Source organism: Notamacropus eugenii, chromosome 2 (genome assembly GCF_028372415.1).
Source record: "Notamacropus eugenii isolate mMacEug1 chromosome 2, mMacEug1.pri_v2, whole genome shotgun sequence".
Lineage (NCBI taxonomy): Eukaryota > Metazoa > Chordata > Mammalia > Diprotodontia > Macropodidae > Notamacropus > Notamacropus eugenii.
The window spans coordinates 503,369,684-503,394,980 of record NC_092873.1 but is presented as its reverse complement, the minus strand read 5'-3'; the positions used below and the strand labels follow the sequence as shown (position 1 = coordinate 503,394,980).

Genomic DNA, 25,297 nt, shown 5'->3' with positions numbered 1-25,297 from the left:
TCCTTTAGCACATGTAGTCACGCCAGGGCAGATTCCCATCCATCCCCATAGAGCCAGAGACATAGGGAAGAGTAAATACAATGGAACACTCTTGGAAACCTTTTTCTGTATATACCCCTGAACCTCACTGGTGTGATGGCCAATTAAGGAATTATAGAGAAGCAGTATTTCATAACTAGCCCAGCTAATGCTCTCAGGTCCATTTTGGGGAACTACTATAAGGGTCATTGGGGGGGAAAACATTCTTGTCAACTTTACAGTTATCTAGAAATAGTTTGATGTATAATCCAGAGTGTGGTGTAGACCTTTACTTTTGATCTTTACTCACCTCAGTCTTCACTCACATTGGCAGATATGGGGTTTCCAGAGAAGGGTCTTGACTTCATAGCTACTACTGCCTATAATGCAATGGGTCTTGAGAAATAAGGTCCATGGTGGAGGAAACAGAGACCTCCTGATACTTGTTTGGCGAGGTCCTGTGCCATCCCTTAGCTTCCTATTTTTGCTAATTTTTCTTACTCATTAAGTGTTAAGGTTGGTTGTTTTTACTTGCTGAAGGTGTACAAATGTACACCTTGAGTACCCTATGGAAAAGTCCTTGTCCCACCTTGTTTGTCCTTCATTCTTGAAGAGGACCAGTCACATCAGGAGGGTGATATCTTACATTGCAAGTCAATTGGATTTAAGTGAGGCAGAGCTGTGCAAGGTCATCAGCTTCACTGTCTCCTCCAAAGTCATTGGAGTCCGCTGGCAATACATAGGTCAAGATGATTGGTGATGGCCCCAGATGCAGTGGGAGACCTTGACCTTTTTAAGATAAGATCTTTCCCAGGTCTCAGTGTCCCACTTTAGCTTTGAACAGCATCAGGAGGAGAGGGATTATACTATGTTGTGAATGTAATTCAAAACCAGAATTCTTTTGAAGGAGAATTCAGGTCACCCTCTACTCTGGGTTGGTTTCTCCCATCTCCATATTCAGTAGTCTGCTTTAGGGGGTTGAACAACTGCTACCCCTCACAAGGGTGACATGCTTCTCTTTCTTTAGATATGTACTTAAGATCAATGCAGCCCATCTGGAGAATGCAATTATTTGTTTCTTTATCATTTTTACAATTAGGCTTTCTCTGGAATCTTCATTTATGTGTTTATGATTTCAGGTTTTTTTGTTGTTGATTCCTTTTTTTGTACATCACAGTCATTTCCCAACATATATTCCCTCCTCCCCTATTTAATCCTCTCCTATAATAAAAACAGTTAAGAAATCATTGGACGTCTTATAACATGCATAGCGCTCTGAACCTGCAATCCCCATCTCTCTACCAAGAGGAAGTAGGTCTTTCATCTTTTTGTCTCCTGGACTCACATTCTGATAGAACATAATAACATCTCCTATTGACAAAATGACCCAAATAAATAGCAGTTTTCCTTTAACCAGGAGAAGTCAGCTTAGCTGGAACCACAAGTGTCCTGTGAGTCCTGCTCATTTTTCTTCTGTTAGTCAATATGCTTAGCCCTGTATTTGATGTTTCCTTCCCCTCTTGGCTGAGGTACCAGGTTTTATGTGAATTTGCTGCTTGGCACACTACTTTTCTGCAGTGAAATGAAACAGGAAATATTGGAGAGGTAGAGTTGTTATGTTTGGGACCTCAGCATGGGTATGAATAGACTATAGGTGGGTTAGTTTGATATTTACTGTAGTTAATGAGGGTTGGTGATCAAAAAAGAAAGGTTGTCGCTTTCCAATGGGCGTCAGCCCTAGAAGAATGACCTCCTCATTTTGTTTTAGTGATGGGGGTGGGGTGGTTAAACAGTGTCTTAATTGCGACCAGTGTGTTTGTTGATTGTGGGTTGGTTGGGCTTTGCAAAATGTATTTCTGGGTGAATCTGAAGGCATGTGCAAATTGGAACAGATGAGATCATGCAACCAAAAGGCCTCACTAGTCAGTGTATTCTGGACAGACCTTGTGGTTAGATGTTGGCTGTTGAGTGTTGGTGAACAAGGGACAAGTGAAGTTGAGAGCAAATTAGCAACAATGCTTGTCCCAAGTGGCCACAACCAATCTGTACTCTATCTTGTTGGAGATTAGAGTGATTGAGGAGGTTTATTCATTCAGTAAACATGGAACGAGTAACAAGGTCTGTATGACTCAAGTGGCTCAACACTGTTATACTATAATCATAACAGAGGATAGGATGAAGAGTAAATTTAGTGAAGTATCTGGAATCAATCAATAAACACTTATTAAACTACAAAAAAAAAGGCAAAAGACAGTCCCTGTCTTCAAGGAGTTTACAATCTAATGGGGGTGAAAACAAGTCAGTCAGTTAGTAAACATTTACTAATCTACTACTAAGTGCTAGTAAGCACTGAGGATAGAAAAAAAGAGGGGAAAGACAATCCTTGTCCTGAAGGAGCTCATAGGGGAGAAAACAAGCAAACACATACATATAAACAAGCTACATACAGAATAAATGGAAAATAATTGAGAGGGATGGCACTGGAATTAAGAGGGATTGGAATTCATCCAGGGGAGCTAGATAGTACACTGGATAGAGTATTGGGCCTGGAATTAGGAAGACTCACCTTCATGAGTTCAAATTTGACCTCAGACACTTACCAGCTGTGTGATCCTGGGCAAGTCACTTCACTCTGCCTCAGTTTCTCCATCTGTAAAATGAGCTGGAGATAGAAATAGCAAACCACTTCAGTAGCTCTGCAAAGAAAATCCCAAATGGGGTCATGAAGAGTTGGACATGTCTGAAACAACTGAAGAACAACTCCAATAAGGAATACATCCATCTTTCCATCCATCCATCTTCATTTTTTTTTCTTCTGTCAAGGCCAGAATCAGCTAGCTTCTTTCATAATTATAGGACCACAAGGAGGATCTGTGATTTCAATAGGGTGGGGAACTCCTAACATGAGAACTCCTTTTACTACCTTGCAGATTGTAACCTTGGTTAATATTTTTTTTTCTTCCTCATCATGGACTCCTTTGGTAGTCTGGTGAAACTTGTGAACCCCTTCTCAGAATAATGTTTTTAATTGCATAAAATAAAAAGGATTCATCAGTCCATAAGCATTTATTAAATGCCTGCTGTATGCTAGACACAGTAATAAGCATCGAGAATATAGTAAAAGGGCCTTAAGTTGCTCACAAGGAACTAGCATTTTATTGAGTGAAGGCTACACATAAAAGGGTGCTGGACAACTGGGATGGGGGTGAGGGGCAGGTACCCAGCCACACTGGGGTATGGTAGAGAAAGAATCTGGGGCAGAGCCTAGAGGGAATGGAGTGAATGTGGCCAATTGGGCTCTTTCCTTAAAATGTAGATTTGGTGAGGAACTGACCAGTTAGAGGAAGGAACCTGCAGGGGGATGTAGTCTTCCAGGGCATGAAAGAACTATAGGGATGGAGTGAAGGGAAAGAAAACTCAGTAGCATGGTGGAGAAAGAGGTCTGGAGAGGAGTGAAGAAGTGAGCCTTTACGAAGGGAAGCAATTATGCTCAAATACAGTTCCAAAAAAAATTCATGAACCCAAGGTTAAGAAGCCTTGCCTTAGTAGATACTGCTAGGGTAGGATTTGAATCCAGGTCGTTTTGACCCCATGCCTTGTATTACATTCACTATGTTTGTCCTTCCTCTATCTCTTCTTAGTAGAATGTAAGAGTAGAGAGTGTCTCACTTTTGTGTCCCCAGTACCTAGCCCAGTGCCTGACACATAGGAAATCCTCAATAAATGTTTGCTAATTATTGTTATCAGTGACATATTTTGTATTAGTTCAAGTCAACTAGGTTGTATTATGGTTCCCTGTTCAAAGAAGGCACTCAATAAATGCATGTCAAATTGATTATTAGGTAGTTGATGAATCATCTTTCTTTTAATTATACTACTAAGGAAATGCTTGTTTTATTCCATAAGTTAAAAATAAAAGAAAATAAAAAAAAATAAAATTCAGGTCTTTGGTTTCTCCACATCTTTTGGCTCCTGACTTAGCACTTTCCCCTGAGTTTGTATAGGAAAGGAAGAGTTCAGGCTCATCAACTCCTTTTTCCAGCTGTCAGTAGATCTGGAAATGTTTGAGGGAGGAGCTTAACTCTGTCCTACTAGACCAGCCCTCCTGCTAGGGCTGACATGTGAAAGTGAGATCATTTTAGAGTTAGCAATTGGAGTAGAAGCCACGTCAATTGAATGGTAGCTGGTAGAAAGTCCTCCCAGAATTCCTGTCCATTTCATTATCTATCTGACCCTATTGGTAATAAACTCAGAATGACAACAACCCACAGATCAGCCATTCCTTTAGTCTCACTACTAAGTTCAGGCCATGACTCAGACCCTCAGTTTATGTTTCTCCTGAAAACCTTTACTCATAATAGGGAGGAGGAAATAAGCTGGGGTTTCCCCTCATTTGTTCCAATGTCCTCAGGCCTGACTTGGAGTAAAGCAGACACAGCACACGGATGGGAAGGGGTGCCTTGAATAGTGGAGTAATTACAGTACCTTCTGAATGTTGACCCTTTAAAATACTCATTTATTAGAAAAGCAAAGAAGGCATTCTGGAGACCCCTGGTCAGGCCGGTGAAGCCTCTGAAGCCCTTCTCAGAATTACATTTTTAAGTATATAAAACAAAATGCCTAAAATTACAAAGAAAACCAGCCATATCGAAATAGTTTATCTGTCTGTGTATCTATCTATGTATCTATGTATCTATCTATCTATCTGTCTGTCTGTCTGTCTGTCTTTCTAATTATATACAAAACAAGAAGAAGGTCATAGGCTCCTGGTTAAGAACCTTAATTAATTAATTAAAAAAAATTTTTTTTGAGATTCTTATCTTCTTATCTTGTCCAAGCTGGAATCCACTTCAAGACCCAATCCCACTGCTGAGTTAGCACAGGAGATTTGATCCGGTTTATTTTCTGTCCTGGGCTGGTTTGCCTCTTCTTAGGCAGCCTGATCCTCTCCTCTCTTCCTGCCCTAGAAGGGGGAGGTGCTCATCCTCTTGGTGCTGGATTAATTCAGACACCAGTTGAATAGACCCAGCCCTACTACAGCTCAGAACTCTGGAGCTCAAGAGATCCACCACCCTCACCCATCCCAGTAACAGGGATTGCATACATGGGGTCCTATGCTTGGCCAGCTCAGACTTTTTAAAAGATAATTTTTATTGCATAGTGGGTGTTTACTGCAATGTTTATTTACATTGCTTGCACTTTCCAATAGATCCCCTTGTCTTTCTTCCTCCCCTGTAACCAAGACTAAAAAAGAAATGAATCAGTATCATGCTACGTAGCATTTATATAGGGCTTAAAGTAAAGTGGTTTCCACAAGTTATATCATTGGACAAATATGATATCAAAATACCAATATATGATTTTTAAAAAGCCTGACAGTGGTGCAGTGTTCCACACCCATAGATGCCCACCTCTTCAACAAAGAGGGAGGAGATTAAATGTTTCTAAGACACCACTTCATATCACGGCATCACCTCCATGATGTCATGGTCCTCTTCAAGGAAGGACAAAGAACAAGATAGAGGAATTATCCTACAAGAGAAGCATTCTTCAGCCGCTTTTCCTGAAGGAAAGAAGCCAGGTTTGTAACCTTGCTCTCCTACCTTGGACCATAATCAGTGAGTTTGTTGGACGACCTAAAACAGAGGCAGTACCACCGAGGGACCTTGTGTACTGACAGCCATGTCCTGCCTTTGTCAACTGTGGATTTACTGTCCCATCAAGGGAAATAAATAACCTCCCGGAAGAGCTTTATGTTAAGCTGCCATGTATGCTCCAGCAAGGGAACAAGCTTGTGGGCACAGCCTTAAGTGGGGGTGAATTGTCCCGGTTTCCTGTGAGCTTTTGATTTCCTTATAGGTCAAAGGGTTATTTTTAGCCCATGAAGTCCGCGAGGGGCAGAATGCAGCAGGGCTTGGGTCTTTGTTTGGGTAGATAGTGAATAGGTGAGACTTCTTGAGAACCTTGAACTTGTAAAGAGAGATCCCTGAATGCAGAGTAATGTCTGTCTTGCTATCAGTCTTTGCTAGGCTAGTCTGGTCCATGAGACTTTGCATTCTTGATGCTGAGGGGACAGAGAGAGAGAAAAGTTAGGGAAGGGAAAATCTTTTTGGTTCTTGGCTTATTGCATCCATATTGAGGTGGATGGAGTGCTGAACTTGCAATCAGGACTCAAAACCAGCCTCTAGATGTGGGCTAGATATGGGCTGCTTATCCTTCCCGAGTCTCTCTTTCCTCATCTATAAAATGGAGCTGATAATAATAATGCCTACTTCATAAGGCTGTTGTATAAAATACTTGGCACCTGTCAAAGGGCCTGAATACGTACAGCTTGTTTTTGCTACGGAGAAGCAAATTATCTGGCCTAGCAGTTTGGAAAAAAGAAATTTGTTCTCCTTGGTGGTCATTTGGCCTGTGCATTCAAACAAGGAATGGAACTAGTCCTTGTAAAATGAGCAAATTAAAAACCAACCAACCTTAAAACTCATTTCAGAAAGGTAAGCAAGTCTGAACAAAACCTGGTAAGGCTGCAGGTATGCTCCCAGCCAGGAGGTGTCTTCTGGCAGGATTTGAAACTGGATTTTTCTGACTCCTAATTGCAACTGTCCAACCATCATGATGTGAATGCAAAAGCCAGAAATTGAAAGAATTTTCCCTTTATTAACTTTCTTGTCTTTCATGTACTTTCCCCTACATACCCCTGGAACACAAAAGACATCCCACTTGTGTCTTTGCTGTAATTATCTCCATGAATGATGCTTCTCATTGTATTGCCCAGCCTTCCTATATCCTTTCCCAAAGGCGCATGATATATAGCAGAATAACGGTGTTAACGGTCCTCACGGTCCACAGAGAGTGGAAGCATTTCATCATGCTCATGTGTGTGGAGTATAAAATAGTAACATTTGAAAACACCAGGCCAGCGATTGGCCAAGCAGGGTTGCTAAATTCCTGCGTCAGGCCACAGTCTTCTGGAAGGAGACAAGAAAATGATGCATTATATGCCCAGTCAGCCTGTCTTTGTTTTTCAGCTCAGTGTTTTTTTAATGCTATTATAAATGTTCACTCATAAATGCTCACTCTGCACCCCTCCCCTCCCCTCCCTTGCCCCCCACTTACATGCACAAATTTTAAATTAACAAAAGAAAATGATCCAATTTGAAATCTTTTTAGGGTTAAAAGTAAAAAAATTGGATGTGGTAGCCAAGATTGTGATGATGCTTCCAATAAAAAACTTGAGCTTATGTTTAAGGGAGTGATTTGCTCTGGACTGTTTTCTTGGTTGGTAGAAGGACTCACATTTCTGTTTTCTCTCTGCTTAAATGTGGATGCATACTTAGGTTTCCTTAGTCCTAAGAGGGGCTGTTCTTGGTCTTTCCACCACTTGAGCTGTTGTCATAGGCTCAAAGATTTAGAAATAGGTGGGCCCTTATGGACCACCTTTTCTTTTGGCCTTCTCATTTTACAGATGAGAAAACTGAGACAAACAGGGTTAAGTGACTTGCCCAGGGTCATACAGCTAATGTCTGAGGCCAGATTTGAATTCAAGAAGTTGAGACTTCTTGTCTCCAGGTCTGGTAACTCTTTCCTCTACACCACTTGGCTACACCATAGAGTGCTGAATCTAGAGTCGAAAAAGATCTGAATTTCAATCCATCCTTAAATGCTGAGTGACCCTGGACAAATTACTTAATCTATATCTACCTCAGTTTCCTCCTCTGAAACAAACATGGGGATCATGATTATCTATAACTCTTCGCTCATTGTAAGGATTCCATAAGGATCAATTGAGATGATGTATATAAAAGTGCTTTTGTAAACCCCCAAGTGCTATCCCACCTCATTTACCACTATGTTATGTGGTGATTGTTATAGGCTCCACAATACCCTGACTGAGAAGGGAAGATTGTTTCATGCTCAGCTTGTTTTCCTAATGCTTACATGTCCCGTGTCAAGGCTGAGCTTTGTGTGGAACCTCTTCCAAAGAACATTGGCTTTCTGATTGGAAATAATCAGCATTTACCTTTGACCTTCTAAACATGCATGCCCTCCCTGGACTGCACAGGGCTGACATTGACTATCCATGGGTAGTTCAAAACCTGTGTCCATAGGGACCTGCTTATGATGGCTAACAGCAGGGTAAGGATATTACTATAGTGACTTATGCCTTTATATCCTTTCTCTCCAGCCAATCTAGAGGAGATAAAAGGCAATGCTGGAAAAAAGCCATTTCTTGGTAATTCATATTTGTCTGAGCCTTTGTGTAAGCTAAGGTCTTGAAGTTCAGTTGCTTCTGACCTTATTCTGAAGTGGGGGTGTGGGGTGGGGCCCCTGAGGAATCTCATTTATGGTAGAGTACCAGGATTTTAAATCCCGTCATGAAAGTTTTCAAATATAGGCCTTAAGAATGCACTAAGTTCTTTAGGATGATTTGTTTGCTGAAACTTTGTCAGCTGCCTGGGGATATGAGCCCCGCCCTTCATGCATGCCTGCAGCTCATTTGTCCTGAATGTTGCTGGCCTTTGTTAATGAAGCCAGAGGCTGAGGGGCTAGAGTTAAAAATTTATTAAAAAAAAAAAAGATAATTTATAGAAGAAGCAGACAAAAGAATGATCACAGCGGGGGAAGCTTCCTGGAGAAGAAAGCAGGTGACCAGTTTTTAGATTCAAAGTTCGTGGAGACAGTGCTGGAGACCAGAAGACCAGGGTGGGTGCAAATCCAACCTCAGATATTTTTGCCCTTTCTGACCAAGTCACTTGGGTTTCCTGAGCCTTGGTTTGCGCATCTATAAAATGGAGACGGACTAAGATTAAGAAAGGTGGAGAAAGATTCTTGTAGAAGCCCATAAAATACCTGCCAAGAAGAACTCTCAACAAATTCTGGAGCAGCAGAAGCCACAGAACAACAGAGTGGAGGAGATTTCTATCCCAGAGAGACCTGAAAGACCAACGGGAAAGGTCTGTCACGCACCTGACCCGGAGCAGAGCCCAGCCCTGCCTTAGCCACGCAGCACCGAGAGGAGCAGATCCGAGCAGGCTTCAAGGGCAGAATCTCCAGTGGCAGCGCAGATCCCTCAACCTACAGGCACCAAAGGTCAGTGAGAGGGTCTTTTCGGCTGGCTGAGAGGGGAGCGGGTATCCCCTTAACTCAGGCCCCCTCAGGAGACAGCAATGGAGGTGGTGGCAGATGGGGGGCTCCCAAAGTAGGCAGTGGCCTGCATCCATTGTTGAATGTCTCCTCGTAAACCCCCTAAGGGAACTGAGCCCCATGTGGTGGCCCTGCCTCCACCTGAGCAGCTGAACTTAATCTCACACTGAATAGCATCCCTGCCCCCACTGAAAACTCTGAAAACTCTGAGGCTTGGAAGCAGCATTTGAATCTTAGCCCCCAAGTGCTGGTTGGGCGGAACTGGAGGCGAGGTGGTTGTGGAGAGGAAACTCAAGTAACTGACTGGGAAAATGCCCAAAAAAGGGAAAAAAAAATAAGACCATAGAAGGTTACTTTCTTGGGAACAGGTGTCTCCCCCTCATCCTTTCGGATGAGGAAGAGTACGGCATACTGTCAGAGGAAGTCAAGGACTCTACCTCCAAAAGGAACTTAAAATGGGCTCAGGCAATAGAAGACCTTAAAAAACAAGTTAGCAACTTACTAAAGGAGAACCAGAAAAATGCTGAGGAAAATAACAACTTTAAAAAGAGGCTAACTCCATTGGAAAAAGAAGTCCAAAAAGCCAACGAGCAGGAGGTTTTAAAAAGCAGAATTAGCCAAATGGAGGAGAAAGTTCAAAAGCTCATTGAACAAAATAATTTGTTGAAAGAGAGAATTGAGTTCAGGGAAATGAATGACTATGAGTTAAACCAAAAAGTTAGTAAACAAAACCAAAAATTTGAAAAAATAGAAGATAAGGTAAAACAATTCATTGGAAAAACAACAGACCTGGAAAATAGATCCAGGAGAAATAATTTAAAAATTATTGGACTACCTGAAAGCCATGATAAAAAAAAAAGAGCCTTATCTTCCATGAAATTATCAAGGAAAACTGCCCTGATGTTATAGAATCAGAGGGCAAAATGGATATTGAAAGAATTCATTGTTCACCTCCTGAAAGAAACCCAAACAGAGAAACTCCTAGGAATATTGTGGCCAAATTTCAGAGTTCCCAGATCAAGGAGAAAATACTGCAAGCAGCTAGAAAGAAACAATTTGAGTACTGTGGAAATCAGGATAACACAGGATCTGGTAGCTTCAACATTAAGGGATTGAAGGGCTTGGAACGGGATATTTCAGAAGTCAAAGAAACTGGATTGAAACCAAGAATCACCCACCCAGCAAATCTGAATATAATACTTCAAGGGAAAAAATGAAAAAAAATCAGTGATATAGTCGAATTTCAAGATTTCATGTTGAGGAAAAGACCAGATCTGTATTTAAAAATTTGACTTCCCACAAGAATCGAGAGAAGCATGAAAAGGTAAACAGAAAAGAAAAATCATAAAAGACTCTCTAAAGCTGAACTGTTTACATTACTACATGGAAAGAAAATATTTTTAACTCTTGAATCTTTTCTCCGTATTTGGGTAGCTGGAGATATTGTCACACACACATACACATAGATAGATAGTACAGGGTGTGTTATAACAGAAGAGATGATATATCCACACACATACACACACACACTCACAAAATAAAATAAAATAAAATAAAAATTAAGGGGTGAAGGAGGAAAATTTCGGGAAGAGAAAGGGAGTAATGGAATGGGGCAGACTGTAACTCATAAAAGAGATAAGAAAAATCTTATTCAATGGAGGAGATAAGGGAGAAGGGGAGAGGGGGAAAAATAAAGCTACTGTCCCCACATGTGGCTGAAGGAGGGAATAACATGCTCACTAAATTTGATATGAAAATTTATATACACCACAGGAAAGTAGGAGAGGAGGTGACAAGTGGAGCGAGGGGAATGTTAGAAGGGAGGGCAAATGGGAGAAAAGAGTCACTAGAAAATAACACTTTCGAGAAGGGACAAGGTCAGTTGTGGGGGGGAAATAAGGGGGGATAGGGTAGGTCAGAGGGTAATATAATTAGTATTACACAACATGATTATTATGGAAGTCTTTTGCAAAACACCACATATTTAGTCTGTATTGAATTGCTTGCCTTCTCAGTAGGGCTGGGGAGGGAGGGAGGAGGGAGAGAAGTTGGAATTCAAAGTATTAGAAATGAATGTTGAGAATTTTTATTGCATATAATCAGGAAATAAGAACTACAGGGATAGGGGTATGGAAATTTATCTTGCCCTGCAAGAAAAGAGAGAACATGGGGATAGGAGAGGGATGGGGTGTGATGGAGGGGGGGGTACATTTAGGGAAGGAGTTATCAGAATGCAAGGCATTAGGAAGTGGGGGGAGGAGAGTGATGGGGAGAAAAATTGGATATGTTACAAAGTGAGGTAAAAGCAATTAGTATTAAAACAATAGACTGAATTAATTACTGAGAATAAATCAATGACATCTTTAGTTTGGAGAAAAATTTCAGTCTAAATTTCCTAGAGGAAGGTAACCTCGGGTAAAATTTGGCATTGATAGAAAAGTCAAGGTTTCAATGGTAAATTTGATTTCATGATTGCTATTTAATCAGGAACTAGAGCATGTATAGAAAGGCATGTAAGCCACTTAAGACTTGCCTCAAAAGATGTTTCTTAGCCAAAGTGAAACTATAATCATATTTGAAACCTGGTTATCAGAACTGACCATTTTTAGATGCTATGGGACTATTAAGTGACTGTTCTTCTGAACTGTATAGGTGATCTCAAGGGAAGGGTGGGAGAGCAGCTGTTCAACATGGGCTGAGGTAGGATTCTCCTGACTCAGTTTCCCCACTGACACCTGGCAGACTTTAAGCCTGACTGAATGCAAGTGGATAATCTAATCCTGCCTGGAATTGACATGAAGTTGGGGTGATATTGTATCCCTGCAATGTCCTTAGTGTTGGTGGCAATGTCCTATAGTCAAAAGGTTTGTAAGCTTAATACAAGATCTATTCAATTATAGATTATGCATAGGGAAACATCCGAGGTTGTCTAAAATTAAGCTATTAGGCTTAGGACTTTAGACCAACAACAATAAATTCGGGTCCTTTAATTCTTAGTAATACTGTGGAGACAATTAGGTCAAGGGCTTGTGAAGTTAGCAACATAAATATTATTTGTGTCTCAGTTGGTTAATGTTTAAAAAAAATTTTTTTCTTTTGTGGTCCATATTGTAAATGCTTTAAAAAGAAGTATCACCTGACCAAAAGTTGGAATTGCTTTATTTGTTATAAGCTGTGTTAAAAATGAATAATAAAAAAAAAATAAAATAAAATGGAGATGATACCTTCATATAATGCCAAATCAAGTCAAGAAACAATTATTAAGGACCTGCTGTGTGCCAGGCATCATGGATTGATGTCTTTTTAAGAATTAAAAATAAAGAATTTGAAACAGCAGCCAGCCCATGGAAGTACAAAGAAAGGCAAAAAAACCCAAACCAAATGATCTCTGTATTCAGGGGCTGGCTTGCAGTGTAATGGGTGACACAACTTGCAAGAAACTATGTACATATGAGATATACGTGGGATAAATTGGGGATTATTTCAGACAAAGGCTCTTCTAGCTTTAAGGAGGACCAGGAAAGAAAGACTTCTTGTGGACAGTGAGATTTTAGATGAGGATGTTTGTAAAGTCCTTGGTAGATCTTTGCAGATCAGCTATCATTATTATTGTCAGACAAAGTCTTGAGAATGAATGCCAAAGCATGGTGGATATGAAACCTGACAAATACTTATAATTTGCTACCAGTTTATGACTTTGCCTGACCAACTAATCAATCATTACAAATTGATTAAAGACTTGCTATTGGTATACTCTGCCTAAGGATGTAAGTACCAAGAATGAAAGATCTCCCTACTAACAGGGTGTTCATATTCTAATGGGGAAGATGAGAACATAGTTAAATAAATAATTAATAACTATAAAGAGAATGAATGCAAAGTAGTTATTACACCATATTTTCTTTAAAACAATCCCTTGAATTTGAATCTGTTATCCCTTTTTTTCAAGTGAGGAAACTGAGGCCCAGAGGTTAAGTGCCAGCAAGTGTCAAAGGTGAAATATAGTCCCTAGTCTCCTCTGATTTCAGTCTAGGTGACCCAGGGCCTGGAGTGTTGGACAGTGGAGTCAGGAAAAACTGAGTTGAATCTTTTCAGATCTCTTTTCAGGAGGTGATCTGTGGATTCTTTCAATACTTATTCTGCCCTCTGGTTCTAGAATATCAGGGCAGTTTTCCTTGATAATTTCATGAAAGATGATGTCTAGGCTCTTTTTTTGATCATGGCTTTCAGGTAGTCCCATAATTTTTAAATTGTCTTTCCTGGATCTATTTTCCAGGTCAGTTGTTTTTCCAATGAGGTATTTCACACTGTCTCCTATTTTTTCATTCTTTTGGTTTTGTTTTGTAATTTCTTGGTTTCTTATAAAGTCACTAGTTTTCATCTTCTCCATTCTAATTATTAAAGAACTATTTTCTTCAGTGAGCTTTTGAACCTCCTTTTCCATTTGGCTAATTCTGCTTTTTAAAGCATTCTCCTCATTGGCTTTTTGGACCTCTTTTGCCATTTGTGTTAGCCTATTTTTAACGGTGTTATTTTCTTCAGCATTCTTTTGGGTCTCCTTTAGCAAGCTGTTGACTCTCTTTTCATGCTTTTCTTGCATTGCTCTCATTTCTCTTCCCAGTTTTTCCTCCACCTCTCTTACTTGATTTTCAAAATCCTTTTTGAGCTCTTCCATGGTTTGAGACCATTGCATATTTATTTTGGAAGTTTTGGACATGAAAGCCTTGACTTCCTTTGATGTTATGCTTTGTTCTTCCTCATCCGAAAGAAAGGGAGAAAATACTTGTTCACCAAGAAAGTAGCCTTCTATGGTCTTACTTTCTCTCTCTTTTTTGGGCGTTTTCCCAGCCAGTTACTTGACTTTTGATTCCTTTGTCAAGAGGAGGGTATGCTCTGGTGACCTGTAAGCTCTCAGTTCTATCAAGGTGGCACAATCAAGGGAGGGCAGTTTACTCCTCTCCTGGCCTGCACACTGGTCTGGAGCAAACAAAAAATTTTTGCCCAGAATCTGCAATTGGAATTTCCTTACCACAACCACCTCCAGCTCCACTGCCAGTGCCCCTCCTCATCCCTGGGTGGAGCTCAGGGCTGAGAATCAGATCAGTGGCTCAATTCCCCCAGGGGCTTTAGATGGATTTCTCCTAGAGGTGCCACTCAGGGAAGATTTGCACATCAGCCATTCAGTTTCCCCAGGGGCTCTAGGTGGAAAGCTCCAAAAATGGCAGCTGCTGCTATAGTGCCTGCTGCCAGAGGTCCAGACCAGGCTCCTCTCTCCTGGGTGAAGGGGCCCTTCCACTGACCTTTGAAGCTGACTGTCATGTTTCTGGGTTGAGCAATCTGGGAACTGCTGCCTGTGGTGCCCTAAAGCCTGTTCCACATGCCACACGCTGGGCCTCTGCACACTGCATGCTGTGCTGGGTGTTTGCGCCTGAGTTGAATCTTGCTTCAGACACTTACGAGCTTTGTGACCCTGGGCAAGTCATTAAGTTCTTTCCACCTTAGTTTTCTCATCTGTAAGATGGAATGATAATAGCTCCTTTCTCCTAGGGTTGTTGAAGGAATAAAATGAGACAATGTGGACAAATGTTGTTTTTATTATTATTACCACAGTGGCCACTTTACACTGCCTCTAAGACTTTTTCTAGACTGATGGATCCTGTTGTTTTTCATTCTTCATTTTCTTTTTTTTTTTTAAAGATATCAAAGATAAATAGAAATTTTTATTAATATTTAGCTATGGTTCATGCAACTACTACACAGCTAAATTTTGTAAGTCTATCACCAACTTCCCTGAATTGCAAATCAACCATGATTACCTTCCATATAACCTTGTATTCAGCAAGTTGAGATAGCCTCATTTTAAGAGTTTTTTTGATAACTTGTTTTTATGTCACTTCCAAACACTCCCAGAAAATGATCCTTTGTAAGTTGACTAACCACATTGTCTTGATAAGATCCACCAAAAGAGGTTCATCCTTCATTTTCTAAGAGGACCAAGGACAACATGGGGGGATGTCTTCACTCATTCATAATTTAGATTTCAGTGAGGCAGAGCTGCACAAAGTTGCTAGTCTCAGTCTCTCTTCCAGAGTCATCCAATTCCAGTAGTAAGACAAACATCCTCATCCTGCAACTTGATGGATAGCCTTTGAGAGTTGATATAGTTGAGAAATTTGTCACCTTACAGTTGACCTGGTGATGAGTCTTGCTGAATTTGGCCAGGCTGGTCCTTGGACGGCAGAAGCACAGTTTCTTGCCAGGCCCATTCTTGAAACCTCTCCAACTTGGGAAGATCTGCCACAGCTTGCACCCTGCTTGTAAAACCTTTGAGAACCCAGGGTCACCCCCAAGCCATGAGGCATCAGAGCAGGACTTGGGTATATTGGGCTTATAAAATACTTTGGAATAATCTCAGTTGGATCCTTGTGTTGTAAAACCATTTGGTACAAGAATACTCATGGCATTTAGAGATGCTGAGAAAAGCCTGATAATAAAATAGCCCAGCCTCCCTCTTAATTGAAAAAATTAAACTCAAACAATAATCAAAATGTCTTTAAAGCAACTCCCTTGGTCATCTCTACTAAGTCTTAGATGTCTGCAATCTACTTTGGTAGAAGGATTTCCAGTAATGGGAATTCCTTATGCTGATAAAATCATAGAGCCTTTGCTCCTAATGTATAATATAATTAAAAGCAAGCTCTATTCCCATTGTATGGAGATCATAAAAACATACATAGGAATACAGATCTTTTAATATTTCACTCATACATCAGATGACACAATTTCATTTTGGACGATTCATTTCATTTCTCTGTTCCTCATTTTCCTCCCCTGTAACTTGACAGGGTTGAATAAAGTGATCTCTAAGGTTTCTTCTAGCTATAATGCTACAGTTTGTGAGGACTGATTATTCTTGTCTTGACTTAGTGAAATTCAGTTTGTTACCTTCCATTTCTATGGCATAGATCTTTCATAGATAGTTATTTTATGGACAGTTGTTTGTTACGGATAGAGTCTTCTCTCCATTAGAAGGTGAGTTCCTTGAATGCAGAGGTAATGCTTTTGCCTTTTTTGTGTCCCAGTCCTGGCTGGTTAATAAACTCTTAATAAATGATTGTTTCCTGACTGAATTTAGCTGAACAAGCATTTATTTTGACTCCTGTGTAATGGGAACAGTGCTGGGGGTTGGGGATATAGAAATGAGAATAAGATAATCCCTACCTTTGGGAGTTGACATTCTATTAGGGAAAACAATACGTACCCAGATAAGTAAGTACAACACATATACAAAATAGCATCCAAAATAAGAATCAAGTAGAGGGTGGGGAGAGGAGATGAATGGTGAGGGAATCATGCTGGCCTGTTGCCCTGAAATAAATGATTGCTCTTTATTGTTGTCCAGTCATTTTAAAATCACATCCTAGTCTTTGTGACCCCATTTGAGGTTTTTTGGTGAAGACGCTGGAGTGGTTTGCTGTTTCTTTCTTCAGCTCATTTTACAGAAGAGGAAACCAAGGCAAACAGGGTTAAGTGACTTGCCATGGGTTATATAGCTGGTAAATGTCTGAGGCCAAATTTGGACTCAGGAAGAGGAGTCTTCCTGACTTCAGGTCTGGTGCTTTATCCACTGCATCACCTAGCTGCCCTAACGATTTTAGATGTGATCATATTAAGGTATATCCAACATGGTGCAGTGGTTCCAAAAGCCATGGGGTTTTGTGAACCCACTGTATGACTGTCAGCTGTCTGTCCCTTTCATTTTCAATTGGAATTAAACAAAAACAAAAAGGTTCGATCCCAGTCTTTGGTTCAGCTCAGTGTGTAGAGAAGACGTATTATCATTACTCTGCATTGACGTGTTCCCTTGACTGGGCAAGGCAGTTAGCAGTTGGTGGATGGGGAAGGAAGGACAGCAGAGACCATAAAAAGTAGGGGAAAATGACCAGAGAACTCGTTCTTATCTTACTCCCCATGGTCAAAAGTTTTCTCAAAGGCAACCCTGAGGTTTAAAGTATTGTCAAGATGTGGGCTTTGGCCTTAGGTGGCTGACTGATAGGAATTCAGCCTTGAGTTGAACTTTGAAAATAGGTTATTTTCTTTGCCTTTTATTGAATTCCTAAGCAACCAATCTGTTGTAGTTTGTTGACCTCTTTTCTCGGCTTACACCCCTTCTCTCGCTCTCTCCCTAAGATGCCGTTTGTTCTGGCTCTTGGGGTATCGTGTTCAGAAGACCTTGGGTGTGGTTGTGCCCTCTGCTTTGGGGGATCCAGTCCTATTGACTGACACATTTCACATGTTTAAGCACCGTAAGTGATGAGTTATCTTACTAGGGTCACTGGATCAGAGGGATAATGATACAGTAAAATTCTGCCGTCTGTATTATAGAGTGGGAAGAAGGATGCACCTGGAGTTAGCACCTGCGTTCAAACCTCAGCTCTGTCAGTTACTACCAGTGTGTCTCTGAGCACTTTATTTCCCTGTGCTGTGCCTCAGTTTCCCCATATGTAAAAGGAGGAGGTTGGGCTGGGTGGCCTTAGTTTTTCCATCTGTAAGATGAAGAGGTTGGAATGTTCCCACTCTAAATCTACAGTCCTATAAGTAGCTGTAGATCATGGAGAAATCAAAGACTCTGAGCCTTAGTTTCCTCACAGGTATAAGGGCAATAATAACTCTTGAACTACTTTTTAAATGAGATTCAGAGTATGCAGAATGCTTTGCAAACTTTATACTGCTATATAAATATCAGTTATCCCTCTTCTCATTATAACCCTAATTATAATTACGATTAATTATAAGATTGTTAAGGGGAAAGGCTAGGTAAAAGTGAGCAGCTCATGGAATAGTGGAGTAGGAAAGGCCCTTAGACATGGACTTCTGCCCAATCCTGGAGTGTAGGGGGTACCAGATTAAAATGTCACTGGGAAATATTTAATGATATAAAAATTCAGTGAAACACAGATAATGTTAATTTGTGGTTTTCTAAGTCATTATTTGGCTTGGTTTCTGTTTGAATTTGACACCATTGATCCAGCCCTTTCTCTTCTGACCTGGTTTTCCAAGCAGCGCATGCTGGGAATAGAACTTGAATATTTCTACCACAATCTACTCATGCGCTTGCCTTTGGTCACTATTTACTCTTGTACATAAGGCTTGAATTCTAAAAGATAGCCCCCAGATTCTTTTCTTATATATTTATTTCTTTAGCTACAATGTGGGCTAATCTAAAGGGTTCTTTCTATATTATATTAACTGTTACAATGAGGGTATGTATTTGAATGATAAATAATAACAATAGCTTATGTTTATATAGCACGTTAAGATTTGCAAAGCCCTTTCCGTGTATTAACTCATTTGGTTAATGCCTTGGTCTCCTTGGATTCTTAACTGGTGAATTTGTTAAACTGAAATAACTGTCAATACTGTAGGTATTTTTTTTTCGGTTTAGCTTGGTGGCACCATAGCACATAGAGCACCAGGCCTGAAGTCAGGAAGACCTGAGTTCAAATGTGACCTCAGACACTTTCTAGCTATGTGACCCTAGGCAAGTCACTTCATCCTGTTTTCCTCAGTTTCCTCATCTGTAAAAAGAGCTGGTGAAGGCAATGGCAAAAATCACTTCATTATCTCTGCCAAGAAAAGTCCAAATGGCATCATGAAGAGTTGAACACGACTGAACAGCAACGTTTTTTTCTCTTCTTTTTTTAGTTTATAGCTTTGGTTTCATTGGGGAGTAGGAGATCTCCACTGATGGCAGACCTGTAACTCTGCTGTATGTAGCTGAGCATCATGATCATAGCTTAAGATCTCAGAGGCCCTCATATCCAAATTGTTTATTTTACAGATTAAAAAATTAAGGCAAGAGAGGTTAAATCACTTATTCAAGGGCATACAATTAGTGAATATGAAGTAGGATTTGAACCCATGGCTTCCTAAGACCAAGTCCAACGCCTTCTGCACCATACCATTCTGCCTTCGCAGCCTTAGAAAGTTGCTTCAGACATTGGAGCCTGTTCAAGTGAGACTTGAACTGCAGTCTTCTGGATTCCATGGCCAGCTCCCTATCTACTAAACCACACTGCCTTTTGGGGAGTAGCAACTTTGTTCAGCTGAACGTTGATTTCTCCCAGATGGAAATGAGAGTGCAGGTGATTTGGAGAGACCTTGCTTTGAACGGTTTGAATCCAGATGCATTCTTATTTTTGCCTGTTTTATTTGCCAGTTTAGACATGCCTATGCATTTGGATATAAAAATAAGCAAAACTCTCTTTTTGGCTCCTTGCAATCATTTTTTATCTCTTCTAGTATTTCCTCACTTAATTGTTTTTAGCATTTCAAAGGTCTATTATGAATCATTTTGAACAATATAATGAAGTATGTGTTGCTCTTTTTTCAGGGGTTCATTCGGTAAGAAAGTAATTTGGGAAGCACAAATTTAAAGGCTTAAACCACCCCCTCCCTTCTTGTAACTATGATGGGGTTATCTCATGGGAGTTGGACTTGTGTGCTTTTTGGGGGTGTTACTGAAGGGTTTGGAGTTGAGAAAAGTAGGGTTTATTTTTTCCCTTTTGTTTCAATATGCCTTTCTGCCATAAACTACCCAATATTTCCTGTTCTTGTTTGGTTTTTTTAAAAAGTGTACTTCCATTCATTGTTTCCATGTGACTTCCTATCCTTTTTACGGTAAAGAAGGTTACAATCCACGACAATTTATGGGCTATCTCTGGGGAAAAGGAAGTACATTTTACTGCTAAAAAGCACTTAAAAAAAAAGAAAACCCTAGCTATCTTGATTCAGGGAAATTTTAACAGCTCTGAGGTTAAGTATTTCCTCACCCAACTTGGGGTCCCAAGAGGATGATGGCTGTGTAAATGTAGAAAAATTGCTTGGATTACATGTTAGATTTTTGTAAGGAGAGATGCTCGGCTCAGAGCTCCAAGGGAATTCTCTGGGATTGAGTTACTGATTGTGTGTGTGTGTGTGTGTGTGTGTGTGTGTGTGTGTGTGTGTGTGTGTGTGTGTGTATGTGTGTGTGTTTTAATGAAATCGCTTCTCAACTTGAAATCCATCCTTGAGAGCAGCCTCCCATTTCCTTTGATGCCATGGCATGAATCCATTCATCTGTCAACCTGAACAGGAGACTTCATGTGGCAGTTCTAAGATGGCTTCCCTCAAAATGGATTCATGCACAGGAAGGAATAAAAACACTTTCCCTCAACAACCTGTAGGAAGTGCTCATAGGCCAGAGTTCATCCAGAACATTGAGTTTGAATTCTCCTCTTGCAAAAACTCATGTGTGATAAAAAGCTTAAGATTTCCTTAACAGTCACTGCCACTCAACAGGCATTTATTAAGCACCTACTGTATACTAGATATCCTGTCAGGTGCTGAAAGAGAAGAATGCTGCCAACCATCCTTGCTCTCAAGGATCTTCTGATAGAGGGTTTAATGTTAGTAACTAATAATAGTGGCTGACATTTCTGTAACACTTTGAAGTTTGCAGAAAAATTTGCAGACATTCGATCAAATGAGATAATATATTCAAATTAACTTAAATAACCTTGAAGTGCTCTACAAGATGTCCCCCAAAGAGCATTTTAAAACTTTAATCCCTTTAATTAAAACTTTAATATAAAGCTTAAAACTACATCAAGACTTTTGGTAGCCCCTGTCTATAAGTTAGCTATTATTATGGCAGTTGTGTGAAGTTGGTATACTATAGGTTTAAAAATCCCCATTAAACTGATGAGAAGCCTGAGGTATAGAGTTGTTTATTAAGACTAGCCTATGGTCACATAACAGGTGGGTGTTGAAGGCTTCATGTTCTGAGGTTCTGTGGGCCCCATGGTAAATAATAAATGTTCACAGTGACTCTATGTCATTTAGAAGAGAAATTATGTTCCATATGTTCTGTTTAAGGAAGTGGAGACGCGTGTAGCAGATTTGAAAACGTTGGTCATTAAAGATAGATCAGAGGAGTTCAGCATTTCATAGGGCAAGCTTCAGGTTTGTATGGAACATCTCATTTCCTGATCATTTGGCACAAATCTGGTGTTACTGTAGAAGGTGTGAGCTCACATTGAACTCACGTGAGCAAAGATGTGGAGGAAAGAATTGACAAAGTGACAGATTCACTGGTGTTCTTTAAGTCATGGGTCCTGTAGAGCTGTAGTTTGTTTCCTTATGATGTATCTGAAACATGAATCTTTCTGGTATTCAGAAAATGGGTATATTTTGTTCTGGGGTTCTTGCTTTTGTAGCATGGGTGATGTTTGGTTTCTGCTAGAAAAGGTAAGTTCTTTCTGCCAGCCAGGTTTCTCAAATCTTATTTGGGAGGAAAAAGGGAGAAACTAGTTGGTCCAAAATGGAAAATTACTGTGAGAAAGTCCTTTCCAAAGTAACCCACATGGGGTTGTTTCTTGCTCACAAAGGCCAAAAAAACAGAAATGACTTTGCTGGGAAGTAAGTGAAGGGACAGACTTTTTAAAAAGTTGTGCTTTGAAACACTGGACAGCACATCTGTTTTGAAAGGTGTCTTTGTCTTATAGATACAGATGTTTGTTTTTCACTGCTTGACCACATTGCATACCTCTGGCCAGGGCCTGAGCTTAGCAGATGTTGGATTGAACAGGTCTCATTCAGTCTATTTTTTTTTTTTTTTGCGGGGGGAGCCCTATTGAGATTAAGCTGATTAAACAACATTTACAGCATTTATTTTCTTTTTACTAAATTCTCAGTAATTTCCCTTGGGGGTGGGGAAGAGTTTCTTTTATGTAATGTGATAGAAGCAGATTATTTTATAGAAATAGAGTGTGATGAGTTAACCTCTTACTTTCACCTTTCCTAAAATTGCTGTCCTTTGGAAACAATAATTTCCTAAGTAGATTTAAAGATGAAGAGAAAGGACTGATAAATAAAAACATAAAGTATGTACAGAATAATTTTACACATATATACCTACTTATGTTTAATGGTAGGGGGGAGGAGAGGGAAGAAAAAGAGGAAAAAAAGAGAAATTTTTATGATAATTATGTTGTATGTTTGAAGGTATATGGTAGATTTGCAGTTTCATGTGCAGTCATCTTTCTTATTGTACTGTGTTATAGAAATACTTGTTCTGTAAATTGAAAATAAATTTTTTAAAAAGGTGAAGTAAATCATAATTGGAATTTTCAGTGAGTGATTTCATGGTGGAAAAGCAATGTGCTGCTCCTAACACATACCAGTGATATGGCCATGGGCAAGTGATTTAACTATTTAACCCTGACAACTATAAGTTACAGAAGAGTTACTGATCAACATTGGTGGAGGGAGTTTCCATATTGGAAGTTCTGCACATGCTGGTCCGGACCATTCTGTGGTACACATTGAAAAACTGAATTTGTGCCCCTCCAACACGTTGTTACATTATGTACTGTCAAACTGGCTTGTTGGTTTCATGCATCAAAATGTTGACATCTAAACTGAGAGTTTAAAGATGGAAGCATCTGTAGTATCATGAAAAGAGTTCCCACCTGTCCATAAGGCCTAGATTTCTGAAGGTGAGGAGTGTGGAAGACATGACCTCTTTGGTTGGACTCAGATGATTCCATGAGTGGGATTCATCAGGACCAAAGACATCTGGAGGACCTGATTGACAAAATCTTGGGTCTTCAGAACCAGAAGATTCAATAAAAGCTGTTTTGAAAAAAGAAAAAGGGTTTTGAGGATGGAATGTGCTCATGGAAAAGGAGGAAGTGGGTTGGAAAAGTTTTTTCAAATTAGCCTGGAGGTAAAAACAACCAACCCAAACTCAACAGCAACCCAGGTTTGTTAAGCTGTGAAAACAGCCCTTAGGAAGCACCAGAACCTGAGGCTTCCATTTAGCCAATGCCTAGTCTTTGCCAGGCACTGTGCTAGGCACAGCAGATAGAGACTAAAAGGAAGCAGGTAGTGTGCATTCTATTGGGGCTAGAGGGAAAAACAGCATATAAAGATAAGTAAATACAGCACGTAGACAAAGCAAATCTAAAGCTGTTTCTTGAGAGAGGGTAGGAGGAACACTAGTTCTTTGGAAGAGTGAGAAAGGCTTCATATTAAGAGGTGACACCTGACCTTAATTAACCCTCGAAGGGTGCTAGAGCTTCCAGGAGGTTAGAACATTCTAGGCTCTGTGAGCTGGTACTCCATGGGACACAGCGCTTGGGAGAAGTGGGCACGGATCCAGGTTATGGTCCTTATTATCTATGTGTCTGGTAAGCAAGTCTCTTAATTTCCCTCCTCACCTGTAAATTGAGGGTCATAGGACCTACCTCACAGAGCTATAGAGAGGCTCAAGCAAGATTAAGTGCTTTATAGGTCTTCAGGAACTAGGGAAATTTGGACATTCCTATTCATATTAAGGTGATTAGTGTATGTGGAGAGTTGCTGATATGTTGAGTTTTGGAGCAGGTGCTCAGATTCCTGAGCTGGGAGACCTCGATACCAATAGATCTCCATAAGGAAGCAACCCACCCAAAACCCAGTCTCTGCCATGAACATGGCTTCTTTCTTGGGTTTAGAATAACAGGTAGGGAGGTATCATAAAAGGAAAACAAAGTAACCATAGTGAGCATGCAGGTTTCATTCTCTTCTGTCCTAAGTAAAACAGATTAGCAAATTTCTCTTTGATGGTTTCATAAGAAAAAAAAAATCCATCCTTTTGCCTGAAGAGATATTAGTGTTCTTCTAGTCAAGGCAGAGGAGTCAACGTACCTTGTCATCGAGGGATTTATCATGTTAAAAAACGTGTCACCAAACAGCGTGAGGTCGTAGCAGCCTCTTCTCTGTGCTGTTGCTTTGGTGACAGAACCGAATTGAGATAAACCAGGATGGCTGACCTTTCAGACACCGTGGATTGAGAACCTTGAGCAAGGGGTCTCAGCGCAGATTAACTAGTCTAACCCTCCCTATTCCAGGACCAGGACTGTATTCCCAGCACCACTTTTGATAAAATTTCCCAATGAAAGTTAACCAAGCCCAGCTTTAATCTTTAATGTAATATTTAAGGAATTAATTAGGAACAATCTATTTAATTTTATAATGTTGATATTTAATTTAAATTTTATATATGTTTTATTGTGCCACAAAGGTCATGTAGAAAGGGAAACTCAGACTTCTTAGGATCCTGAATCATAGCCTTAGAGCTAGAAGGAGTGTGGTCTAGCCCCCCTCATTTTGACATGAGTGACTGTGTGGCTTTTGTATAACTGAACTTTTTAAAAAAAAGTTTTTCTCTCATCTTACTAGTTCTCAAGTTTTTTTCTTTTTTAAAAATAATATTTTATTTTTGCTCAATTACATGTTAAGGACAAGTTCTTGAATTTTTTCTCTTTTTAAAATAATATTTCATTTATTTCCAAATGACATGTAAAGACAAGTTCTCAAGTTTTTAAAAAATCGATTTTAAAAATTAATTCTAACTAGTTTAACTAACAGTTAATTGTAATTAACAATTAACTACATTTGTTCATTTAATGTTAATTTGTTAATTTTGCTATTTCATCAGTATCTTTAATTAGCATCATTGTCAACAGTCCTTGATAAAGTTCTCCAGTAGCTATGGATATTATATTCTGTTGACTAGTTTAATTAGCAATGAACTACATTTGTTCATTTAATGTTAATTTGTTGATTTTGTTATTTTATCAGTATCTTTAATTAGCATCATTGTCAACAGTCCTTGATGAAGTTATCCCAATAGTTATGGGTCCTCAATTCTTACCTTCTCTTTGATATCACCCCATCCTCGTCCAGGGTTGAAATTGTATATGTTCCCAGTCATTCCCCAGCTAGCCTCTCCCCTCCTCCCCACCCCCAGTCTGAAGGGTCATTAAGCAGTTTGACCACTCCCAGATTTCTGACTCCAGATTCACTATCACCGAAGTCGTGGCATCTCCAATATCACGTGCTTTCCCTGTTTTGATAGAGGCAGGAAGTTGGACAATGAAGGAAGACTTGAAATGGTTTATTAATATTGAGAGCATCAAAGAGAGGAAAAGGTCATGTAGAAAGGGAAACTCAGACTTCTTAGGATCCCAGATCATAGACTTAGAGCTGGAAGGAATGTGATCTAGCCCCCCTCATTTTACAGATGAGGAAATGGAGGTAAACAGCG

General features: G+C 39.9%; 1 protein-coding gene across 6 annotated transcripts in view; it reads left to right on the top strand.

The window, feature by feature from the left end:
* Nucleotides 1–25,297, top strand: part of TGFBR3 (transforming growth factor beta receptor 3) — a 232,166-nt gene that overhangs the window by 53,810 nt on the left and 153,059 nt on the right. The window lies entirely within an intron of this gene.